General features: G+C 33.3%; 2 long non-coding RNA genes across 2 annotated transcripts; one reads left to right on the top strand and one right to left on the bottom strand.

Moving 5' to 3' along the window:
- Positions 1-5,204: 5,204 nt before the first annotated feature.
- LOC113475620 lies at positions 5,205-6,505 on the bottom strand. Its single transcript, XR_003397377.1, has 2 exons — positions 6,186-6,505; positions 5,205-6,136 (listed from the first exon to the last, which is right to left on the bottom strand). It is a non-coding gene; the product is annotated as an uncharacterized LOC113475620 (long non-coding RNA).
- Positions 6,424-6,728, top strand: LOC108950854. The gene is made up of 2 exons (XR_001975375.2): positions 6,424-6,511; positions 6,630-6,728. It is a non-coding gene; the product is annotated as an uncharacterized LOC108950854 (long non-coding RNA).
- The last annotated feature ends 3,041 nt before the right edge of the window (positions 6,729-9,769 follow it).

A 9,769-nucleotide genomic window follows, 5' to 3' on the forward strand; every position in this document is an offset into this window, starting at 1 on the left:
TTTGTTGCCAGATGTACACGCACACTGCTACTACAATATTCGGTGCAAAAACACTACGTTAACTGTATAACAAGTTCTGAACATCAACATTTCCGATTGTTCAATCCAACTCGATCGCTAAATCCGACCCGTAAACCACTAGTCTGAGCGGATTGAGGATCGGTCGGCTTCAATCCGACTCGCCTTTTTCTCTTCGCCGAAAACGAGAGTAGCGGATCGAAACCGTCATGTAAACAGGGTAACTGATTGTTCGTCAAAGAGTGATTTCGATCAAGTTTATTCAGTACTTTCGTAAACAGGGTAACTGATTGTTCGTCAAAGAGTGATTTCGATCAAGTTTATTCAGTACTTTCAAGTACTTTGACAGAATCTTTCAAAAAATGTTTTGATAATAATTTGAAAAATGACTTGGTTCAACACTCTGCAAATTTATATCTGCATCATTCGCTGCATTCCAAGAAGATGCCTTAACCAACAACATCGCGGAAAGCATGAAAAACCACATGCCCAAAGGAATAACAGAACATAAAATATTCCCAATTGACCTGATGATAATGGTTTAAAGTACAGAAAATTAACAACTATGACTTTCTTCGTGGGGTGACTGGGTTCGGAAGATACAAATTAGAACAGGAATTTTCTTATTTGCAGCAATTACGTTGCGTATTCCAGCAATTTCAACAATGGAAAATGTTGTTAAGGAGATACGAACAATTTGAAAAATGACTTGGTTCAACACTCTGCAAATTTATATCTGCATCATTCGCTGCATTCCAAGAAGATGCCTTAACCAACAACATCGCGGAAAGCATGAAAAACCACATGCCCAAAGGAATAACAGAACATAAAATATTCCCAATTGACCTTGCGTATTCCAGCAATTTCAACAATGGAAAATGTTGTTAAGGAGATACGAACAATTTGAAAAATGACTTGGTTCAACACTCTGCAAATTTATATCTGCATCATTCGCTGCATTCCAAGAAGATGCCTTAACCAACAACATCGCGGAAAGCATGAAAAACCACATGCCCAAAGGAATAACAGAACATAAAATATTCCCAATTGACCGATGATAATGGTTTAAAGTACAGAAAATTAACAACTATGACTTTCTTCGTGGGGTGACTGGGTTCGGAAGATACAAATTAAAACAGGAATTTTCTTATTTGCAGCAATTACGTTGCGTATTCCAGCAATTTCAACAATGGAAAATGTTGTTAAGGAGACACGAACAAATTTCTCCGTCTGGCGATTTTGTTATAGGGAAAAGTTAAGATTTTTCACGTGTGGCAGGGTGTGTCGTGCTAAATGTTAAGATTTTGTTATTTGAAAAAACGTGCGGCAGGGTGTGTCATTCTAAATGATAAGAACTTCTCCGTGTGAAGTCGTGCTCAATGCTAATGTTTTTGGGGAAAGTTACGAGTTTTCACGTGTGACAGGGTGTGTCGTGCTAAATGTTGCTTTTGTTTGTGGAAAAAAACAAAAATTGTCTCGTGTGACAGAGCGTGTCGTGCTAAATGATAAGATTTTGTTACTGTGAAAAGTTAAGAATTGTGCTCTAAATGTTAAGATTTTGTTACTGTGAAAATTTCGGAATTGTCTCGTGTGACAGGGTGTGCTGTGCTAAATGTAAAGATTTTGTTACTGTGAAAAGTTAAGAATTGTCTCGTGTGACAGGGTGTGCTGTGCTAAATGTTAAGATTTTGTTACTGTTAAAAGTTAGGAATTGTCTCGTGTGACAGGGTGTGTCGTGCTAAATGTTAAGATTTTGTTACTGTGAAAAGTTCGGAATTGTCTCGTGTGACAGGGTGTGTCGTGCTAAATGTTAAGATTTTGTTACTGTGAAAAGTTTAAGAATTGTCTCGTGTGACAGGGGGTGTGTCGTGCTAAATGTTAAGATTTTGTTACTGTGAAAAGTTTAGAATTGTCTCGTGTGACAGGGAGTGTCGTGTTAAATGTTAAGTTTGTTCCAACTTTTTTATATAGAAATTGACTGCTTCTGAGATGGAAAATAGATTTGATTTCAGGTTTAGCAATGTGGCACTTTTTAGTAATCTAAACAACCCCAACGGTAACAACAACTCAGACTCCAGCAATTCCAAACCGTAAGTCTTTTGTTCCCAAATTGCGTTACTTTGTAATTGCAGATTGTTGTTAATCATTTTTATTTTTTGTAGAACAACAACACAAAAAAAGTAGAAAGTAAGTATAACAAATCTTTTTTGTCTGTATGTTAGTGGCAATTTATATATATTTATAATAAAATTTTATATATCGGCAAAAGCCGGTTTGAGTTTTTGCAACCGTAAGTGACAATGATGTTTTTGTTTATAACCTATAAAAGTTAAACATTCAAACTGTCTTAACTTTTATAGTAAAGAAGTTATTCCGAAAGGATTTAAACATTCAAACTGTCAACCTATAAAAGTTAAGACAGTTTGAATGTTTAACTTTAAACATTCAAACTGTTATAAAAGTTAAGACAGTTTGAATGTTTAACTTTAAACATTCAAACTGTCTTAACTTTTATAGTAAAGAAGTTATTCCGAAAGGATTTAAACATTCAAACTGTCTTAACTTTTATAGTAAAGAAGTTATTCCGAAAGGATTTAAACATTCAAACTGTCTTAACTTTTATAGTAAAGAAGTTATTCCGAAAGGAAAAAAGTTATATCTACAGTGTTTAACTCGAGTGTCGTGATAAATGTTAAGTTTGTTCCAACTTTTTTATATAGAAATTGACTGCTTTTAGATGGAAAATAGATTTGATTTCAGGTTTAGCAATGTGGCACTTTTTAGTAATCTAAACAATCCCAACGGTAACAACAACTCAGACTCCAGCAATTCCAAACCGTAAGTCTTTTGTTCCCAAATTGCGTTACTTTGTAATTGCAGATTGTTGTTAATCATTTTTATTTTTTGTAGAACAACAACACAAAAAAATAGAAAGTAAGTATAACAAATCTTTTTTGTCTGTATGTTAGTGGCAATTTATATATATTTATAATAAAATTTTATATATCGGCAAAAGCCGGTTTGAGTTTTTGCAACCGTAAGTGATAATGATGTTTTTGTTTATAACCTATAAAAGTTAAACATTCAAACTGTCTTAACTTTTATAGTAAAGAAGTTATTCCGAAAGGATTTAAACATTCAAACTGTCAACCTATAAAAGTTAAACATTCAAACTGTCTTAACTTTTATAGTAAAGAAGTTATTCCGAAAGGATTAAAACATTCAACTGTCTTAACTTTTATAGTAAAGAACAACAACACAAAAAAATAGAAAGTAAGTATAACAAATCTTTTTTGTCTGTATGTTAGTGGCAATTTATATATATTTATAATAAAATTTTATATATCGGCAAAAGCCGGTTTGAGTTTTTGCAACCGTAAGTGATAATGATGTTTTTGTTTATAACCTATAAAAGTTAAACAATCAAACTGTCTTAACTTTTATAGTAAAGAAGTTATTCCGAAAGGATTTAAACATTCAAACTGTCAACCTATAAAAGTTAAACATTCAAACTGTCTTAACTTTTATAGTAAAGAAGTTATTCCGAAAGGAAAAAAGTTATATCTACAGTGTTTAACTAAATTGCAATTGTTGTACTAAATCTATATATTTAATTTCAGGTTTAGCAATGTGGCACTTTTTAGTAATCTCTAAACAACCCCAACGGTAACAACAACTCAGACTCCAGAAATTCCAAACCTCCAGCAATTCCAAACCTTTTGTTCCCAAATTGCGTTACTCTGTAATTGCAGATTGTTGTTAATCATTTTTATTTTTTAAATCTATATATTTAATTCCAGGTTTAGCAATGTGGCAATTTTTAGTAAACTAAACAACCCCAACGGAAACAACAACTCAGACTCCAGCAATTCCAAACCGTAAGTCTTTTCAATGTGGCAATTTTTAGTAAACTAAACAACCCCAACGGAAACAACAACTCAGACTCCAGCAATTCCAAACCGTAAGTCTTTTGTTCCCAAATTGCGTTACTTTGTAATTGCAGATTGTTGTTAATCATTTTAATTTTTTGTAGAACAATAACACAAAAGAAGTAGTAAGTAAGTGTAAGTTTTAAACGAACAATAACACAAAAGAAGTAGTAAGTAAGTGTAAGTTTTAAACAAATCTTTTTTGTCTGTATGTTAGTGGCAATTTATATATATTTATAATAAAATTTCCATATATATCGACAAAAGCCGGTTTGAGTTTTTGCAACCGTAAGTGATAATGATGTTTTTGTTTATAACTTAAATAAAAGTTAAACATTCAAACTGTCTTAAATTTAGTAAAGAAGTTATTCCGAAAGGAAAAAAATATCTACAGTGTTTAACTAAATTGCAATTGTTGTACTAAATCTAATTATGTATTTTACTTTCAGATGGATTCCCAAACATAGTAAGTTATTTTCGCAGACATGGAAGGAAATTGATAAACCTTAATGTATATTTTATAACAATTTTTGTTTTTATGGTCAAGTACCTATACCACAGAAATAAAAAAGAGTAGAACGCGCATCTGCCCAAAACCGTGACCGCCAACTCCGTTCACATTTCGCTTGGTCTCCATTGTAAAAGATAGGCGCATAGAGTTTTAGCTGTTTATTTCAAAAACTACACCTACTATTCAAGTTTATTAGGCCAGTTTAGATATTTGGTAGGTTACCGCTTACAGTTTGCCACTTTTTAGGAAATATAATTATTTACTAATTTTAATTAAAAATCCTTAAACAAACGGTTTGTTAGAAATATATATATATATATTGGAAAATAGTTGTTTTACTCTATAACTGTAAATCAAGTCAAAAAACGAAGAAAAGCTACATGAAACGCCCTTGATTCCATTGACCACAATAGTAAACGGGAACGACCCGCGAAAGAGAGAAAGTGTATCACCTCTCTCCTTTAACGAGATTGAACATGCGCTTTCTATTTTTTTATTTTTGTGCTCTATAAATGTAAATAGTTATATCTCCTTTTTGTAATGCAGTGGAATAAAGGACGTCCAAAGCGAGCAGCAGGCATAGGCTCCTAGTTGGAATTAACTATCGAAGGTGTCTCGAAGCTGGTCCCATTCATTTAATTCACCGTAGCTAAGACGTTGCGCGTATTCCCAACAACACGTAACTTAGGCAGCATTCAACGTATTTAGTTCACTCTTCGAATCTTATTTATTCATTCTCTTATTTCGTCTCTTATCTTTTTACTACGAATCACAACACGCTGCAGCAGCCACACGGCGCAAAAGCATACAAACGAAGAAAGAGCAGGAACTGTGGATACGTAACAGCAGGAATGTTTCGTTTAACTCCAGACCTTGCAGTTACGTTCCACGACTTCCCCGATACGTAATTTCCAGATAAGTCTATAGAACGACCCAGAAACCAACGCGCACGAAATACAACTTGGTCAAGTTTACGTAGAAAACGTAATTGCAAGTATGTGCCCAGAAACCATCTGCAGACTTTGACCAATATTTACCCACAATGGTGTTTACTACTGCTTCGTACACGTTACAGTTTACAACATTGGTCAAGTTTACGTAGAAAACGTAATTACGTGTATATATACTGTGCTGTGTAAAAGCGGCAAATATTTGATGAGTCACTTTCAAAAAAGACGGCAAATTCGGACCAAGTCGCGAAGTGGTACAGACGAGAAAAGTCTCGAAAAAAGAGGCTATAGAGGACCGCCCAGAACAATTGGATTATAATAGGCGAATACGAAATGGTGTAAATAATGACAAGTTTAATATATTTTAACTTTGTGTTCATGAAATATTTTGATCTTACCAAAATCTTTGTATAGCAGTTGTGCATGTTTGGTTTAAACCAGTTGGCTCGATGATGAAAAATGTTTTCTCAGCCATGTTTAGATACTGTATTCATACAACAAGTTTTTAACATCTACTTTTGGATATGACCTCTGCCCATATTATAATGTTAGGACAGACACAAAGTTAACAAGGAAAATGGTAAAATAAAAAATATTTCTTCATACTTTATTTAGGGAATGCGTGCAAAAATATCATCTTTTCCCTCCAAAATGCTAGTTACTACAAAGCAGTCCAACACCAGAACATTTTTCCTTTTAGAGATCAGATTGAGATAAAAATCAATGGTCTCAGTAAGCAGGTGGTTATTGTAACAAAAATACTACATCAGTTTCTACCAATCAATCCAGCCAGTTTAATCCAGACAATGTCTCCAATGAACACTCCCGTAAAATAAAGTTTTCATTGTCCAAAGAAAAACATGTGAAATTTGTCAAATGAACTGTAATGAGCAGTAGTATCCTAAATTTCAATTTCCATTGGCAAAAGTTCTTCATTATTTGATTTTTTTGATGTTTTGTTTGTTCATAAAACATTCCTTTATTTGGTCCAAACATCCCTTGCTTTCGAGTTGGTCGATGATGTGCAACCTGTTAAACGAACCAGTAAGTAAAAGTAACATTTTACGAGTTGGTCGATGATGTGCAACCTGTTAAACGAACCAGTAAGTAAAAGTAACATTTCAAAACATTTTTTTGCCTGGGCTAAAATATTAGATACATAAACAGTTGGTTAAAACTTAGCAGTCCATCTATATAATCTCTTGCACTTTCATGTCACAGCAGGGTTTTGAAATAATAACACACACCGTGCTGACAACGAAAGTGCACCACTCCAATGATAACGGATGGGAGTTTCACTCTTTTTATGTTGAAGTTCACCATGCCTCCTGAGTGAAGACAAACTTTTGAAAGGAACCGAACAATGTTTGCACGGATAACTTTCAGATGAAGAATCTAAAACAAATGTCATAGATTTTATATCCAGTTTTGTGAATCAAGCATAATTCTAAATAGATTTGATTATGCAAACCATTGTTTTGCTTACTGTCAACTTGCTTGAGCAGACACTCTTGTTCCGCTTCAGGAACAGGGATGGCCGAAAAATCAATTTCAACAGTTTTAGTTGTTTCAATGATTCAATGAACCGTATAAATCTATACGTGGCAAGGCGAGTCATAACAAGGGTTTTTTATTTCATAATCGTCCTACGATTTACAAGTTGACACATGTAACTGTGTGGGTGAATATTTTTTAATTTTTTTTTATATGGCTGTAATTATTGACAAACAGTTAAAAACCACTGGGAAATCGATTGTCGTTACTGTTTTGTCCAAGGTTTATAAGCGATATGACGACAGGCGAAAATAGTAACAGATGCAAATTTCCAACTCATATATCTTTAGGCAAAAAAAAATGCGCGTTTACTAATGCCATGGCGTCGGTTTTAAAAAAAATTGTGGACATTCATTTTATACAAGAAAAATTTGCACATTACAGCGCATCTATATAAAAAAAATGTTTTTGTTGGATCTAGCCGCAAGCATATTTATTGTACAATGTAAATCGATTAAGTTGACATGCAAATTCTTCTGTGCAATATACAACATCCGTTCTCGGCTAAGACATCCGACGCGCCTGGTAAGCAAGTTCCACCATGTTGTCATGGAGGTTGAAAATAACAGTTATACGTAAAAACACAACTGTTATTGCTTATTGAATTCTCTAATTAAAAATTAATTATGTGCTGTACGTGCACAATGAGCTGAAATGTTCTCTAGCTTGACAGATGTCAGAGACCATATCTTTTAAATGGTCTAAATATTTTTGTTCTTAAAAATCCGATAGACAGAACACACATATAAAACAACTACAACGAAGTTATACCAGTAATCTTAGGCTGGTGCTAGCGCTAAATACCCGCCATCTAGACTTTGCGTCCACAATCTAAAGGTTATTATACCTAGTAAAAGGTATATGCGTTTACAAGTACGCAATAAATACAAATATATATATAAGTATACATAACAGATTTATAATGTTACAGTTGGCGCTTGGTTCTCGCTCAAATCCATTATGTGTACATGTTCATACAGTGTAGTACAAGAAAGTTATGGACATACCATATTTTGAAATAGTCGGTACTGGCCGTTAACATGCTGAACACGCTACTAGAGAATCGTCTGCTTCCGTGTAGCTTGCAAGCCATCATGACATGTAAAAAGCGTTATTCTCTCACATTCGCATATCGAGTAACCCGGATTGCGCTTGCGTTCACGTTCAGTGAAACACTGCGTTGACTCTTCAGTTTGACATCACTGTGCGTGATGGATTGGTACACACTACTTGCACATATGAGAACCCGCAGTACAAAATCGATCTGACCAATATTCCTGCATAGTGTCATTTTAATCTATGATAAACTAAACATGGGGTGGGGGAAGATGGGACACTTTGTCAGACGGGACTTTTTTTTAATTTTCTTTTTCCGGACCCCCATTTATAATGATAATCAGGAAAATAAGGTTACAGAATTATTCGACAGTATTATCACGACTTTATAAAACGCCCGTCAAAGCTGATTACTGTTTTTAAATAGTAAAAAATATGTAAAATAGAAACAGTATATTTTGAAAATGCAAAATAGTATGGTGCTATTTTTTAATGCTCGCTAAATCATAGAGTCAATGATTTTTTTTAGTTTGCGTGTGCGAACGATTAAACTATTTTCATAGCTTCATAAAACAACCTTGAATATTTCGTACAGTTTGATTTTGTCTCATAAAACTAGTTTTAGTTTTGTAAAAAACACTGAGATATAAAGCATGAAGAAAATAGGCAGGGGTCAATATGACTTTATTTTGAGATAAAAACAACAAAATATATCGGTTTAACGTTATATATATGAAGTTTACATGGCAAAGAAACTAGCACAGCCTGTTAAACACAGTAGGTTAACTACAAGTTGCAGAATACTGCTGATGTAAATATATTTCAATTTAGAGTCCCATCTTCCCCCACATTGTAGTTTTGTATGTAAACTTTTAAAGATTTACTTTTAATTTAGTAATTTATTCTTCAGGGGTTTTTCAACTATAAAATACTGATATAATAAAATGATAATATTTTTAAAATATATTCGAAATTTGGTTATTTGTACTTGGTGATAATTAATAAGAAGTGGCTTGTGCCAAGGTGATAATTAATAAGAAGTGGCTTGTGCCAAAAACAGAGTAGTAATTCCCAATTTGTAGCAAAAAAAACTTTATCAATAGTTATTATCAATTTTCCGCTATTACAAGTTCATATACATTGTAGGATACAATATTTACACCCATTGATGTTCGAACATTAGCCATTGTCGTCTAAACAACCAATTGTTATGCAATAATACAATGTAATAGATAACGTGTAAAAACTATAGCAGTAGGGCAAGAAAAAGATTGTTTAGACTTAATTTTTAAAGCGTACAGTATCAGTTCGTGTTATTTACGTATATTCCCATTTATAAATACACTTATTAATCAAAATTAACAATGATTTTAAACTGTCCCATCTTATCCTGTGTGTTTTCGAATTTGTAAAACTTCACCTGTTGTGCTGATGGCTAAATAACTCCTCGTGTGTTTTATTATATTTTATTAAATTGTTGTCAATTAATAAAGGAATGATAGTAGTACTAATTCGTGGCATTACCCAAAAACCGTCATCTATTTTGATTTTGGAAATATTTGGCAATATGTGCTTAAGTGTTCTATTAAGTGTCCTTTCTTCCCCCATTGTACTATATATTGAGCAAACACTGCATTCAAATATTTTTTTAAAGTTTCGAAACAGTTTAGTATTCACCACTTAATCCCTTATGTTAAATTTTACAATGCAAATTCCCCCCAGTGACTATTTTCCCCAGGCTATCCCCCCCC

Source organism: Ciona intestinalis, unplaced genomic scaffold (assembly GCF_000224145.3).
Source record: "Ciona intestinalis unplaced genomic scaffold, KH HT001087.1, whole genome shotgun sequence".
Classification (NCBI taxonomy): domain Eukaryota; kingdom Metazoa; phylum Chordata; class Ascidiacea; order Phlebobranchia; family Cionidae; genus Ciona; species Ciona intestinalis.